Source organism: Crocuta crocuta, unplaced genomic scaffold (assembly GCF_008692635.1).
Source record: "Crocuta crocuta isolate KB4526 unplaced genomic scaffold, BGI_CrCroc_1.0 scaffold330, whole genome shotgun sequence".
In the NCBI taxonomy this organism is placed as follows: domain Eukaryota; kingdom Metazoa; phylum Chordata; class Mammalia; order Carnivora; family Hyaenidae; genus Crocuta; species Crocuta crocuta.
Genome location: NW_027530521.1, coordinates 3,132,670 through 3,147,551, shown reverse-complemented (window position 1 = coordinate 3,147,551; position 14,882 = coordinate 3,132,670). Strand labels below are relative to the sequence as shown.

The 14,882-nt window shown below is 54.3% G+C and overlaps 1 protein-coding gene across 4 annotated transcripts in view; it reads left to right on the top strand.

The window, feature by feature from the left end:
• TSPAN18 (tetraspanin 18) overlaps positions 1-14,882 on the top strand; it is a 172,487-nt gene that overhangs the window by 83,724 nt on the left and 73,881 nt on the right. Inside the window, exon 1 of one of the 4 annotated variants that reach the window (XM_077767450.1) lies at positions 519-569. The exons of 2 other annotated variants lie outside the window; for them this stretch is intronic. The gene's annotated coding sequence lies outside the window, so the exon portion shown is untranslated. Of the gene's footprint in view, positions 1-518; positions 570-6,718; positions 6,758-14,882 lie in introns of those variants that run through there. One more of the 4 variants, XM_077767451.1, reaches the window with a different exon arrangement.

Sequence of the window (14,882 nt, the reverse complement as noted above, 5' to 3'; positions counted from 1 at the left end):
AACTAGGCTGGACTAGAGCAGGAATGGTAAGTAGGATTTCCTATTAGTGCCAACTCCGCCCCGTGATAGCACCTGCTAAAGCTCTGGGCCCAGAGCATCCCGAGGTCCCTTCTGGGTTGATCGGCAAGGAGTGCTGTAATTGATTAGTGATGTCTGCCATGGGCGAGACTGGGCAGGGTTTTGTGCGTGCCCTGCATTTGCCGGACTGAACTTGGCAGGAGACCACGCTGGGTGTGTTCGGGCTTGTACCTGTCATCCACATTTGTGTGTTTCCCCGTCTTGTTCATCAGAGTTGAGTACGGTGAGTGCCCCTGGCACAGCCCAACACCAGAGAATAATAGTAGCTAATGTGCTGCACCGCCTTGAAGGTTATGCCAGGCCCTGGTGCTCACAACCCACGAGGTCTTCATAGCAACCCTGGGGATGGATCTTAAGTCCTTTGTCTTGATGTTGAGACCAAAGAACTCATTTATGGCCCTGCAGCCAGCAAGAGGCAGAGCCAGGACCAGACCCCATCTGACTGCAAGCCCCCTGTCCTTTCTGCGGTAACAGCTGCCTTCTCTGAGCAGGTAAGGGCCCCGCACACATTTGGAGACTCTGCCCTGACAGAGAATCACTTGGGGACTGAGTCGATGAGGAATCGATGCTGACTGCCTGCTTCTCCTGTCCCTTCCTCCTCCCCCTGAGCCTGCTGTCTCCAGTGAATTCTACCTCCAAACCAAAGTGAGTGTGGATTTACTGGAAGGCTCTGGCTCCCAGGCTTCCTGCTGCCTGGGTATGGGGGGCAGGCAGCCCAGCCAGAGCCTGGCAGCCTCCCCTCCCCACAGCTGCCTGCTTCTCCCTCTCCGCCCATTTCTCCTCGGTTCTGTCCCTGTGCGGGAAGCATGAGAGTACCCGGGCTCCCGTCTGGGTGACGTTTGGGGCGCTGTCTGACGGGGCTACGTTAATGAAGGTCCCCTCGCAGGGAGGTGTGAGGCCGGGCGGGCAGGGGTGGGGGCCTGCTTGGCAGCACTTCAAAGGGCACCTGGTGAACATCGCTGCCTCAGCATGCTAGAGAGGCAACTAAGGGCATGTCCAATGTGGGGTAGGGGGTGGGGGGGAACGTCCTGGTCTCCGCCCCAGCTCTGCTGTTTACCAGGATTGGGAGCTTGAGCGGGTCACATACCTTCTGTCTCTCACATAGGAAAATGGGAATTGTAGTCCTTGTCGCCAAAATAACGCCACAAAACCAAAGACCCCAAGCTCAGTGGCTCAAAGCAATGCTTATTCTCATGTTCAAGAGCTGTGGGTCAACTGCACCTTGGCTGGGCTGGCCCCGTCTCCAGGCTCCGGGCTCTGGCTGCAGATTGGGTCTGAATCTGCCCCATGCGTCTCTCGCTTCCTCTTTGGAACCGCAGCTGCTGGGGCCTGTGGTCTTCCTCTCTGTGTGGTTATTCTGGGGCCCAGGCTAAAGGGGCAGTGGCTACTGAGCAGGGCCTAAGAGGGCCCTCCCGACCACGCAGGGACAGCCCCGCCTCTGTTCTGACATCCCATTGGCCAAAGCCGGTCGCACGGTCAGACCTAAAGTCAGGGGCAGGCAGCCCGTCAGTGCCCACAGCCTTGCGTGGCAGGGGTGTGGAGGGCTAATTCTCCGACAGGGGAGGGGAGGCTAGGGAGCTAACTCAGGCTACCGCTGGGGTTCGGAAGGACGCCCCTACCAACCACACTGCCAGGGGCCGTGCCAGGTGCTTCAGGTGCCGCATCTGCAGGGCGGCCCTTCCCTGACCCCCGTCTATTTCACAGTTGGGAAATGAGGCGCAGGAGCCCGAGGCTACCCAGGCCACTGATGCTGGATCTGAACCCTTAGCCACTGTGGTCCAGGCGCTTCTCTGCTGTGGCTTCACTAATACCCAGCCGGGCAGCAGTGCCCAGAGGCACCAGCAGTCACTCCGGCTGTGGCTGGGAAGTCCGAGGCCAGAGAGGACCATCCCATAGCTGAGATCACCCGTCCGGGAAGCTAGAGCGTCCGCTTCTCCCCGTGCTGAGTGTGCGTAGCCGCTCTCTTCAGCCTCGGACGTTTATTAGGTTAGGAGAGCAGAGAGCGCCAGCCTGCCGGTCAGGATATCCAAATTCTGTCCCTGGCTGGTGTGTGATGTGGGCAGTGCCCGCTGCCACAGACCCATAGTGAATGACAGGAAAGCCCGTTTCCCTCCCAGAGCCTGGCCCGTGCCGCCCTGCCCCTGCAGGAGACGCTATTTCTATACATCCTCCAGGACCAGGCCCTCCTGGGCCCTGACCCTGGCCTTCCTGCAGCCACGGCTCTGAGGCCAGGGAGAGCCTGGGGCCTGAGGCCCAGAGGATTTCCTGGCTCAGCCCCACCAGCCAGCCCCAGAGCGTTCAGCGGGGCCCCGCACCCCAGCCTGGGGCCTCTATTTCCCGCTGATCGGGGCGGGCGTGGAGGTTGGCACCGATTTTGCTGAAAGGCAACTGGCCCCGTGTCCTGTGTTTATATCAGTCCTCACCCCTGCTCGCCTCCTCTGAGAAGCAAGAGAGGAGGGCCTGTGCCTGAGGGCAGAAAAGAGAAATCATTGGTCAGTTTCCCCAACTGTAGGATATTAAGCTGGACTAAGTTGAGGGGACTGAGGGAGGTTCACTGCGGGTGGAGAAGCCGCCGTCCTCCCTGGCCCTCTGTCCTCCCCCAAAACCCCAGGGCTGAGAAACAGGGCAGCCAATGTCTGCCTCTCATCCTTGCAGGGGGGAAGGGAGGAGGAAACCGACTGTTCTTTACTGACTTCCTTTCATGTGCTTGATACTCTATAGCAATAGTTATCATACTAATATGTATAATATAATGTGTCCTTGTTTGGCCTGTAATATCACTGGCAGAGCCCTGGCTGGGGGCTCGAGGCCTAGGCCTGGGTGCTGGCCCTGCCGCTAAAAGCACACTGCCCCCTTTCCCTGAGCCACAGGTTTCCCCGTTTGCGAGTGGCCTGGTTGATCTCTGACACCACTCGGGACCCTGCGAGTCCGCATGTGGGCCTGACAGTTAAGCAAACACCACAGGCCTTTTCCTGTCTGGTAGCTTGTCCTGAGCCCCCATCCCTCAGTGTCGCCATAAGGCAGACTCTTCTCTCCAGTGGTTTGGGCCAGTCTTTCCAGAAGCAGGGGCTGGACAAGCCAACCCTTCAGGCTGCTGTTCTGTGCTCCTGTGTAGGGATTTGTACCCCGTCAAGCGTCAAGCGTCTTAGGGCTCACTGGAGACCTGGGAGGAGCTGGCAGTTATCAGGAGTGAGGTTAGGTGTCTGCACTTCCGGGAGTGGGGGCGGGGCTGCAGAGACCTGCTATGTTTCACGGCGCCCGCAGGGGTCCAGGGAGCTGGCTATGTGTGCGCTCGTGCGTGTGTGTGCGTGTGTGTGCGTGCATGTGTGTGTGTGTGTAGGGTTTTTTAAAACTGCTAATTGTCAGGGTAAAAATATTTTCACACGTTCGCGCTCCAGGAGAGCGTTATTACTGAGCGTACTGGCAGCCTCACTGAAGTCAAATGGCCACAGTCAACATGGAAATCCTAATTAATAGACGTGCATGCCGCTCTCGGGCATGGCAGCGGAAGTAATTATCATGATTTAATTGACTTCTCTCCCCTCTGTTATGCACTCTGCTTTTTCCATTTTCTTGAGCTGGGGAGGTGGTGGTGGTTTTTTTTTAACCTTCTCTTCTTCCCCCCCCACCCCTCTTTATACACACGGCCTCTCACATCAGTGTTCTGTTCGTCAAATCCTATTACAGTAAATATTGTGACGCCACAAATCTTTATGGTACAGGAAAGTCCGGAGCCTGAGCCAATGGCTTACTTGTTATGAGGGTATCGATTTTGTAGAGGTGCATTCAGACCCAGCAAAGGTGTCTGGAAGGAGAAGGCAAATCAATTTGCTCTCACGTCTGGTTTCAGCAAGTTCCCTGGGACTCCGTGGGACAGAGGGCCACTTGCACTTGCTGTCAGGAGACAGTCAGTGTTCCAGGAGATGCAAGGGGCAAAAGTGGGGCACCTCTGAGCTCCTGGAGCCAGAAGACCCTCTGTGGAGTTCTGTCTCTGTTCAGGATCCCGCCAGGTGGCTCATTGCTCTCTGCTCGGACTAGCATGGTCTGCTAATTTCTCTTGACCATGACCATCCGGTGAGGGGACCCCAGAGTCCTCATGAGTTTCAGTTCAGCTCCACGCAGCCAATTGGACATGCCTGCTGAACCTCCCCATGCAGCCTGAATGCCCCCCCCCCCCAAACACACACACCAGGCCATGCCTTACCCTCCAACAGTCAAGGGACGGGCTGGTCCTTCATGGTCCATTTGGCTGTGGCACATGGGCAAGGTCGTGAGGAGCTGTGGACAGAACCTTTTGCAGATAGATGCGACTGTGGGAGGGGCCAGCATAGCCCTGGAGAGCTAGAGTCTTGGTTTGGATCCTGGTTCGGCCACTTACTTGCTGTGCGTCTTTGGGCAAATTACTTAAACTTTCTGTGTCTTCTTATCCTCACCTATAGATGATAGCATTTACTCCGTAGGGTTGTTAGGAAAGATGAAGGACTTCAGCCTTGTGATGCACTCAATAACACGTTAATCCAGTGGTAGGGTCAAGTGAAGGGGCGAGACAGCTCCCAATGTCTGGTATGCAAAGGAGAATAAGAGCACCCTAGAGTTACAGACAGTGAGGAGCCCAAGCTCTGATCTAGGTTAGCCCTCTAACCCGGGGAAACTGAAGCAGAGAAAGGAGATATAACTTTTTAAGGTCAAATAACTTTGACTAATATGATGTTGGGCTATTCAGCACAGAGCTAAAATTAAGACCAAGATATTTCCTTAGGTCTCACAGGGGATTATTAAGAGCACTTGACTTTTAATAAGAATATTACAGATAATACAATAAGGTGGAAGAGAAGATGAACCTAGGTTGTTTTACTTCTTTCCTCTGTCCCCATGTGGGAATTCTGAGATAGGCTCATCTTAAGGTTTTAACCTTTTGAAGCGCATTACCTTCATTGATCGTCTTTTTCAGATGATTCCTGTGTGTTGGGTCAGTGGGCCAGATGCCACCAATCAGCTATGTTATTTTGGACACTTAGCATCTCTGAGCCTTGGTTTCATCATCTGAAAAATGGGATGCCCATGGTTGCTTCTCAAGGACAGGGATGGTTTTGTCCTTTCCCCCATCTTCCTCTTCCAGAACATTGTCTAGCACACAGTAGGTGTCTGCAGAAATTTCTAGAAATGAGGTGAAGAGTGATCCTTCGAGGTAGTAGAGAGGGTCAGAATAAGTCAGGTGGGTGTAGACAGGCTGTGTGGACGGCTCTGCTCCTGAAAGGTGAGACCCTTTGATACAGGAACCAAGGTTCTGAGAAATCAAGAGACTCCAGTCTGTAACCATAATAGAGAAATGGAGCTCGGAAGTGAGTGGAAGATGTCGAAATGGTGACAAGCAGAGGAGACGGCTTTTTTGAGAGAAGTCTGGTTGTGAAAGGCAGGGAAGAAAGAAAGTCACGGCTGTGCATTGTGGAGGGTGTCAAGTGAAGGGGATACCAGGGGACTTTGGCAAGTTGATGAGACAGGGCCAGGTATAGGAGGTACTCCGTAAATGCCTTCTGGATGAAATGAACTTCTCTCCGAGCCCTGGGGGTTGCCAGAATCTTTCCCAGCATTCCCAACAACAACTGTGGAGGAGGCGGTGGTAATAACAGAGACCAGTGTATTAGTCGGGGTATAGCTGGGTGTCCTGGGAGGTAGGATGTGCAGTTCCGGGCTAGCCAGCCGCTTCCCAGCCACAACCCTCTCTCTCTGGAAGGGGAGCAGGAGTGTGCGAGTGACAGCTACCCTCTCGGCCCTGGAAATGCATCTACTTTCAGCTGTCTGAGGAGTACTTCCCAGCAGCCTGAGGAGACACAGTCTAACTGGGAAAATGTCAGGCCCCCAATGAAGACCAGGACCCTGCTCCTGAGGGCAGAGAGAGAGAAATCATTGGTCAGGGGCTCAGTTTCCCCCACAGTTATCCTATATCCTGCCATAGACCACGTTGAGGGGATTGAAGGAGCTAAGGGTTGGCGTGAGCAGGCAGAACTGAGTTTGAGCACCGGCTCTCTCACCTCCTGGCTGTGTGACATGGGGCAGGTATCTAACCTTTCTGAATCGTTGTGAAATCCTCCCTGAGTTGCTGTGAGGATTAGTGAGAGATTATGGCATAGCATTTGCCCCCGAGACACGGGAGCCCTCCCCCCGCCCCCGTCATTACGTCATCAGAAATGGAAGGTCACCACTTAGGTTTAAGGGCAAGATGAATAGAGTTTATATTGCCGTGAGGTATTTTGTCTTCAGCATTTTTTAATGTTTATTTTTGAGAGAGACAGAGAGAAGGCAAGAGCAGGGAGGGGCAGAGAGGGAGATACAGAATCTGAAGCAGCTCCAGGCTCTGAGCTTTCAGCACAGAGCCCAATGTAGGGCTCGAACCCCACGGATCGGGAGATCATGACGTGAGCCGAGGCTGGACGCTTAACCAGTGGAGCCACCCTGGCGCCCCATCTTCAGCATTTTACATTGCTCTCTGTGACCATTAGAGGTGTCCATTCGGGCCACGTAGCTGGAAAGGAGGAAGCGAAGGGGGTCAACCATTCTGGATCTTTCTGTCCCACTCGTATGGAAGACCAGGCTCAATGGGGTTTGTTTCTTTCCTGGCTCTGCGAACACATTCTGGAGTTCTGCTTTGTGGCGAGCCGTGAAGAAGCTGAAACACAAGGTTTGGTAATGACCCCGCCACGGCCTTTCCAGGGTCTTATCTCTGTGTCAAACCTGCCTCTCCCGCAAAAGGTGGGAGTCTAGAGTTAAGGCCTCTGGGTTCCTTTGAGTTTAGCTGAGTTCTAAGAAGTCTCTAGGCTCTGGGTGCCGGTGCGTTCTCTCATTCGTGGTTTTCTCCCTCTGCTAGGGAGGGTTGGGCCAGCGCCTCATTTCTCAACCCCTGTAGTGGCATCACTTAGCACTCACAGCTAGTGGTCGTGGTGTGGGAATGTGTGGCCTGCTCCCCACTTTGGCTTGGCTGTCGGCCTCTGGGGGGCCTCTGACCACCAGCCAGTGGGGAAAGGGGGCAGAGACCCGAGCTGTGGTCTCTCTGAGGAAACCAAGCTGTGAGGGGAGGGTCCCTGGGAAAGATCTGAAAGGAATGTTCCCCCAGGAGGGGAATTCGTGGTTCTGCTCTACCTCTGGTCGTGGGGCAGTCCTGGCGGCTCTGTGACCTCCAGACAAAGCGGGGCCCCTGGCCTAGGGCTGTGGGAAGCTGGGCGGGACAATAGGAGGAAGGAGAAAGCACAGAGATAAAGCCCAGGGCCCAAGGGTCTGCGCCTGGGATTGAGGCGGCTCCTCCTCCTCGCACCCCCTGAGAGGAGGCTTCAGAGTAAACACGGGCTGGGCTTCCTGGAGGGCAGTTTTTATTGTGCTGTAATTTCTGAGATAATTGCTTCCTCTCAGGAGAAGCCTGGGGTGGGGGTGGGGGGGCAAGCTGTGCATCTGTTGTTTCCATGGGGACACCGCTATCATTCATTCATTCATTCATTCATGCCACAGAGCGCCTGGTGCCAAAGGCTTCGCGTGCTGCTCGGAATAGGAAAACCGACACCTGCCTACCCCCGTCCAGTAACATCTTTTCTGGTCCCAGAGACGGGGCTCCAAGCACGTGTCACCATTCAGCGAGGCCAGGGAAGCGACGGAGTGTGCCCAAGCTTGCCTCTGGGGCAGGGGCAGCGGTCCGGCCCCACGCTGGGAGGCCAGAGGTGCGAGGTGTCCGGCCTGGCGCCCCTGATGCCCCCTGAGCCTCAAAGAGGGGCAAGGAGTTCCCTGGTGTTAAGTCTCTGACTCCAAACTGAAGGGGTCTTTGAAGGTAGCCGGGTAGGTGCTGATGTTTTTCCAGAACCTTCCACGTGCCAGGAAACATGGGAGTTTTGTGTGGAAGACGGCAGGGGTCCCGCCCCGCCCCCCACCCCTCTCACCGGGTCCTGCTTCGCTTGTCCCCCTTGCTGTGCTTGCGGTGTCTGGCGCCCAGTTCCCGGGCGCCGCCAGAGGCTGAAGCCCTCCCAGCGCAAGGCTGGTCTTGCGTGACTTGATGTGGGCAGTCGTGTGGGGGGCCTCCTGATGTACGTGAGCAGGAAACAGGAGTCGGGGGGCTGGCTGTCTCCTTAAAGGTTTCCGGAACGTCTCTGCATGACCACTTGAGCCTGAGAGAAATGCGCCAGAGCATGTGTCCGGGTTCGCGTATCACCTGGGGCCTGGACTCTTGGATTCTTTTACGAGGCCATTTTATGGACCGCCAGACTTCCCTGGTTTATACAACAGGGGCCCTGAGGCTTGTTTTTCCAGTAGTAAGCCCAGCACTGGGTGCTTCCTTGGCCTGCCGCGTAGCACACACAAGGCCAAGTGGCCTTGGAAACTCGGGTGTTTTCAACCAGGACGTTACTGGAGCAGAGAAGACTTGAAGGGAAAGAAGGAAGGAAGGAGCGAGGGAGGGAGGGAGGGAGGAAGGAGAAAGAAGGAAGACAGGAAGAAGAAAGGGAGGGAGGGAGGGAGGAAGGGAGGAGAGTTTGCCTCCACTGATGCGGGGACTGCAGGCAGTTTTGGAGCCCACGCATCTGTGGCCTCTCAGAACCCCCAGATCAGCACCAAAGCTTGCTGGGTGCCCGACCCTGTGCTCAGAGCTTTGCCTGCTTCAGCTTCTCTCATTCCGTTTCAAGATGAGGCAATTGATGCACCGAGTAGTTAAGTAACTTACCCAAGGTCACACAGCTAAGCAAGCAGTAGAGACACTGTTTAAACCAGAAATGTCTGACTCCAAAAGCTGGAGCTCACTCTTCATGCCACAGGTCCGCCTCTTAGCGTCCATGTGGCCTGTGGCTAGACACCCGCAGGTGCTCGTGCTTGGAGCAGGGGGGCAGCAGTTGGCTGGGGCGGGAGGCGGTGCCCTGGGGGTCCAGGCGAAGGGCAAGAGCCTACCGTCTCTGTATAATGGCTTGTCTCCTGGATGTCTTTCCCCCTCCCTGTCCCTTAGGCCCAAACCTTACCTGGATGGGAGCTTCTTTCTTGCACACCTGCAGACGTCTGGACAATAGGGTGCCCCCCGACCCAACCCCGGGTCAGCCTGCCTGGGAGCGCAGTTGGTGCCTGTGTGACCGGCCCCTCTGGGCCCAGTGCAGCCCCTCCCCCAGGACCCTGCTGCCACTCCATCTTCCCTGTCGACCTGATGCTTCCCCAGGCTGGCTGCCGTCATCAGACCCCGGGCCCCCATCCCGGGCCCTCCAGCCTCTGGGGCCGCTTCTCCAGATCCCTGCTATAACAGCACACACAGCAGGGGTCCCAGTGTGCAAAGCCCACAGACCGACCAAGACCAGCAGGCCTCGGGTGTCATCGTCCAGTGATCGGAGGACTCGGGGTGGCCTCACCCTTGGGGAGCTCCTGTCTGGAATGACCTCTGACGCTGAGCTCACGGTGGGGGGCGGGGCTGGGGTGAGAAGGGAGCCTGAGTTGTTATCTGAGACTTGGCTCCAGGCTCTGCTCTGACACCGAGGCTGTGTGACCCTAAAGTGCCTGACAGCCCCCTGAGCCTCAGTCGCCTCATCTGTGGAATGGAGAGATGGGGTGGGGGGTTGAATTAGGTGATGAAGGTCTTATGTGCCTTCAGGGTGCCCTGCTCTGAAGCTCCAGAATTTTATCCAGCTTTGGAAACATGGTCACGAGGCCACGTGGGATTTAGCATATTCCCCAAGATACCCTGCTCCATGTTTCACAGTCAGGCAGAAGGTGTCTCGGCAGCTAGGAAGCTCCCGTGTGTGCCTGGAGACTTGGGATCAGGTGCATGGAGGAAAGGGCAGCGCGGACTCCTGCAAAAGAATGTGGCTGAGAGCTGGGAGCCCCGTGATTGTCCTGCACGGGCTGGGGGAGGGCCTTTGGCAATTGTCATTTCTCCTGGACGTGGTTTCCTGTGTGGAGAGATGGGGAGATCCGTGAGGCCTTTGCAGGGCTGAGGTCGCTGTGGGTAAATGGTGGAGCGCCACAGCACTGAGGAGGGGCCCCAGAAAGGCTGGCCGAGTTGAACTGACAAACAGGAGCTCACTTCCATAGGAGGGAGATTGCCCACTTTCCAGCCTGACCTCTTGCTGAAAGTCCAGACCCTCATCCCTGGCGTCTGGATTTTCCACAGGCTCTTTCCTGGCTTTGAGGCTTCCCTCCACCAATCCTGTTCCCCCATCTGCACCCCAACTGCAGTGAATGGAGCCTCAGTCCACCCAAGGTCAGGGTCATTGCCGGGGAATCCTTCTTGACTCGCTCCCCTCTTTATCCCCTCAGGCAGCCCATCGTCAGGTCTTGGGTACGGTCACCTTCTAAATAACTCTTGGATCCGCCCCCTTCCTCTCCAGCACCCCCTCCCGGAGGCCACCTCCATCTCCCTTGGGGACCCCTGCCCTCCCCCTTCGACTCAGCTCCTCCCACTAATTCAGGCTCTCCACCTCAGCCCACACTTTCTCTTTTTAATGCGTGTTTATGCCTTAATTTATAGACTTTATCTTTTTAGAGCAGTTTCACGTTGGTGAAAAAAACTAATCAAAAAACGTAGAGAGTTCCTAAAACATGCACACAGTTTCTCCTGTTATTTACATCTTGCATTCTTTTTTTTTTTTACAGAGAGAGACAGAGCATGAGCGAGGGAGGGTCAAAGAGAGAGGGAGACACAGAATCTGAAGCAGGCTCCAGGCTCTGAGCTGTCAGCACAGAGCCCAACACGGGGCCCAAACCCACGAACCGTGAGATCATGACCTGAACCGAAGTCGGACGCTTAACCGACTGAGCCACCCAGGTGCCCCTAAGTCTCACATTCTTGTGGAGCATCTGTTATGATTGATGAACCAATATTGATCATTCACTAACATCCATAGTTTACATTACAGTTCACTCCTGGCCTTAAACACTGTATGGGTTTTGACAAAGGTGTACTGACATGTGTCCATCATGACCGTCTCATACAGAGTAGTTGCCCTGCCCCCAAATCTCCCTGTGCTCCTTCTATTCAGTCCCCCCTCCCTCCCTCCCTGTCTCTACTGCCAACCTAACCCCTGATCCTTTCACTGCCTCCGTTGTTTTTCCTTTTCTAGAATGTTGTACAGTCGGAATCACACCGTCTGTGGCCTCTTTAGACTGGCTCCTTGACTAAGTGGTATATGCCTGTCTCCCTTTGGCTTGGTAGTTCATTTTCTATTGCTGAATAATGTTCCATTGTACGGGAGTGCCAGTTTCTTTTTTATCTTTGCTTATCCTATTGAAGGACATCTTGGTTGCTTCCTTTTTTTTTTTTTTTTTTTGGTNTTGGTGATGATGATCTTGGATAAAGCTCCTATAAACCTTTGTGTGGTTATTTTTGCGGGGACACAAATTTTAAGGCATTTGAGTAAACACCAAGGAACCTGATTTCTGGATTGGATGGTAGGAATATGTTTAGTTTTGTAAGAAACAGCCAAGTCATCTTCTAAACTGGCTGCACCGGTTCACTTTCCCATCAGCCACGACTGGGAGTCTCTGTTGCTCTACATCCTCGCCAGCATTTGGTANGAGGCGCCCCAGATTTTAGCCATTTTAATAAGGACTTTATTATTGTTTCATAGCCCAGACATTTTGAAAAAGGCAATTCAGTCAACCATGCCTCTCCCAGCATTTTGTGCCCTCACTGCACTGAGAAGAAAATCCCTGCTCCTTCGATGATCTGCCCCTTTCCTCTTCACCAGGTCCCCCATCTTCCTAGAATGGCGAGAGCCCTTTCCTGCACCCAGGCCATGCCATAGCCCTTCCTTCTGTCTAGAGCACTTTGCCCGCCCTGTGCACCTGTCCCCTCTCCTCCCTCCATGTTTAGCTCAGACCCACCTCTTTGGGGACACCTTCCTCTTCTCATTCATTCCACTCCATTTATTGCCTTCATGGCACACATTTCAAACTGGAATTACAGACTGCTTTGCTGGATTACTTCTTTAATAATAGTCTGTGACTGCCATCGGGGTGGGGGGGGCATGCCCATTTATTCACCACGGCAGCCCACTGTCTTGCAGGACACTTGGCATAAGGGTGCTACTCAATATTTCTTTACTGATTGGAGAGTAAATGGCTGGGCCGATTTAGCCAGACGGGAAAGGGACGGGGAAATACTGACTGGCCGTAGTCTGTAGTCACATTCATGTTCGTCATCTTCTTTGATTTGGGGAGAGATCATCTGTAATTTGCAGGGGAGGACATGGAGGCAAAGGGGGCTTAGGTTAGGCATCGCACAGGTTCCTACAGAGGCCGGGCAGCTGACAGAAGTGAGTGAGCACGTTGAGTGGCAGATAGAGAAACCAGGAGCCCACGTTCAGTGAAAACCAGCATTAAAACCATATGGCTTTCACTGTTGGGGAGGCTCCAGGGAGCGGCGAGGACTGTGGTCAACTTCAACACATCCTCTGTCCGAAGACAGAAGCTGCTTTGCGGCTCCTCTAGTATTTTCAGATCTTCTGGAATGAAAGGAAGGAAGGAAGGAAGGAAGGAAGGAAGGAAGAAATCAAAACCCCAGATTTTTAATTTATTTCATTTGTATTTCAAGTTTTGAGTTAAAATCTAGTTAGTTAACACATATGGTAAAATTGGTTTCAGGAGTAGAGTTTTGGGATTCATTACATACAACACCCAGTGCTCATCACAAGTGCGCTCCTTAATGCCCATCCCCCACTTAGCCCATCCCCACCCACCTCCCTCCATCAACACTTGGGGTCTGTTCTCGATAGTTAAGAGTCTTTTGTGGTTTGTTTCCTTCTCTCTCTCTCTCTCTTTTAACTCAGATATAAAAACATTTTTTAATGTTCATTCATTTTTGAGAGAGAGGGAGAGAGAGAGATAGAGTGCAAGCGGAGGAGGGGCAGAGAGAGAGGGAGACACAGAATCCGAAGCAGGCTCCAGGCTCTGAGCTGTCAGCACAGAACCCAATGCGGGGCTCGAACCCATGAGCTGCGAGATCATGACCTGAGCTGAAGTCAGATGCTTAACCATCTGAGCCACCCAGGCACCCCCCTGAAAACTCAGGTTTTTAAAGAGATACTTCCATTCATCAAATATTGCCAACTGGCTCACAATTAAGAACAATTTTGTGTGTGTGAAACGCCTCTGTGATGCTGGTGTGCTCTGGCAACCCGGCCGTGGTCCATCAGACCCTGGTTTGAGCTCTGGCTTGGAGCAGAAGCCGCAAAGCAGGAGAGGTCATCTGNCCTGATGGAAAGATAATGTGTGCTCAGAGCTTTGGACTCAGACAAAAGATGTGGCCCAGGGAGAGACGTGAGGGCTTCGCAGGACTCGAGAGATGCTGAGTGTTATTACGTTTCTTTGTCCTTTGCTTTCAGCCTCCCTCACCCGAGCCCTGACAGACCCAGGGAGCTTGGCTTTGGAGCAAGCCGGCCCACGGAGCTGGAGCTGGACGTCAGCTTGCTTATTTACACGGCCCGTCCACTGCCCCCTGTCCTGGTGGAGAATTTCTGAGTAGTCAGAGCATCTGGGCCATTCATGTATTCACTCGTTCATTCACTCACAAATGCGTGTGGGCGTCCACTATGCGCTGGGCAATATTTTCCTTGCTGGGCAAACAGGGAACAGAATTTTTGATCCAGGAAGGGGTTGTTCGCTAGCGCCATTCTGCACTCCCACTCTGTGCTTTTACCCACACAGTCCACTCCTCCGGGAATGACCTTCCACCGTTCTCTGCTCCCTCAAGCTTCCACGTTTGGAAGGTGCCTCCTCCAGGAAGCCTGCCTATACTTCTCCAAAAGAAACACTCTCTCCCAACTTTGAGCTCTATACAGCGTGATGCGTGTTCCTTAGTGTTCATTTCTGTGCCTGGCTGTCCACGACTCAGGGGACAGGGCAGGCTCCTGGCTGGACATGTGGACCTGGGTTCAAATCTTAGCATTCCTTCCTATTGGCTTAGTGACCTTGGGGAGGTGGCTTAACCTCTCTGAGCTCCATTCCTACGTCCATAGAGCGAAATAATAGGACTACCTTGCTGGATTCATTTCATGATCAGAGACAAAGAAAGGCCCCTAGCTCCATGCTGGCAGGCAGCAAACGATGGAGGGCAGATAATTACTCTTCCTCTGCCTCTAGCAGCCTTGATGCCTTCCTTCTCCAGGAAGCCCTCCCTGACCTCCTGGCCTTTGTCCCCTCTTCCTTCACCACCAGAAGTCCTTCTTTAATGAGCACTTCTGACCCCTGGGAGCAGTAGTTGAATGATTGTCTCTTCTCTGCTGGACGGGGCTCCTAGGGATGAGTAACGTAATTCACCTCAAGGAGCTGGCCTGCGTGGCTAAGTTCGCTGTGGGCCACTGTCAGCCCCCCAGGGAGGTGGGACTGTGGAGCAGAAGGTGCCAGCCTCTCCGGCCAGCGTGCAAACCCCGGGTCTGTTACACACCTCACCTGGGCCTCGGTTTCTCCTTCCTCAGTCTCCCCACGGGTCTCTGGGATCTGGAGACGGGCAGGGGAATAAAGTCGCACCTTCCCCCCATTCCCGATCAGCCGCAATGAAGTGCTCACGGCCGTGTAGGAGGGGAGGCTGCTTTGCCCATAACCCACCCAGATGGGGCCTGCTGGGCAGGTAGATAACGGGCAGAAGAGGAATTTGTGATGGCCCCTGGGAGGTCATTAACTCCGGCTGTCCCCTCTGCCTGGCCACGTGCGGGGAACCGCCTTTGTTTCCGAGGCTGAAACCCAGACAGGAATCCGGAGATGCCAGGAGCAAAGAGCAGGCTTTTTATGATTCTTTTCCTTCTTTGCAGTGGGGCCAGTGGGGAGCTGGGGGTGCGGGGGGACTGGGGCTCGGA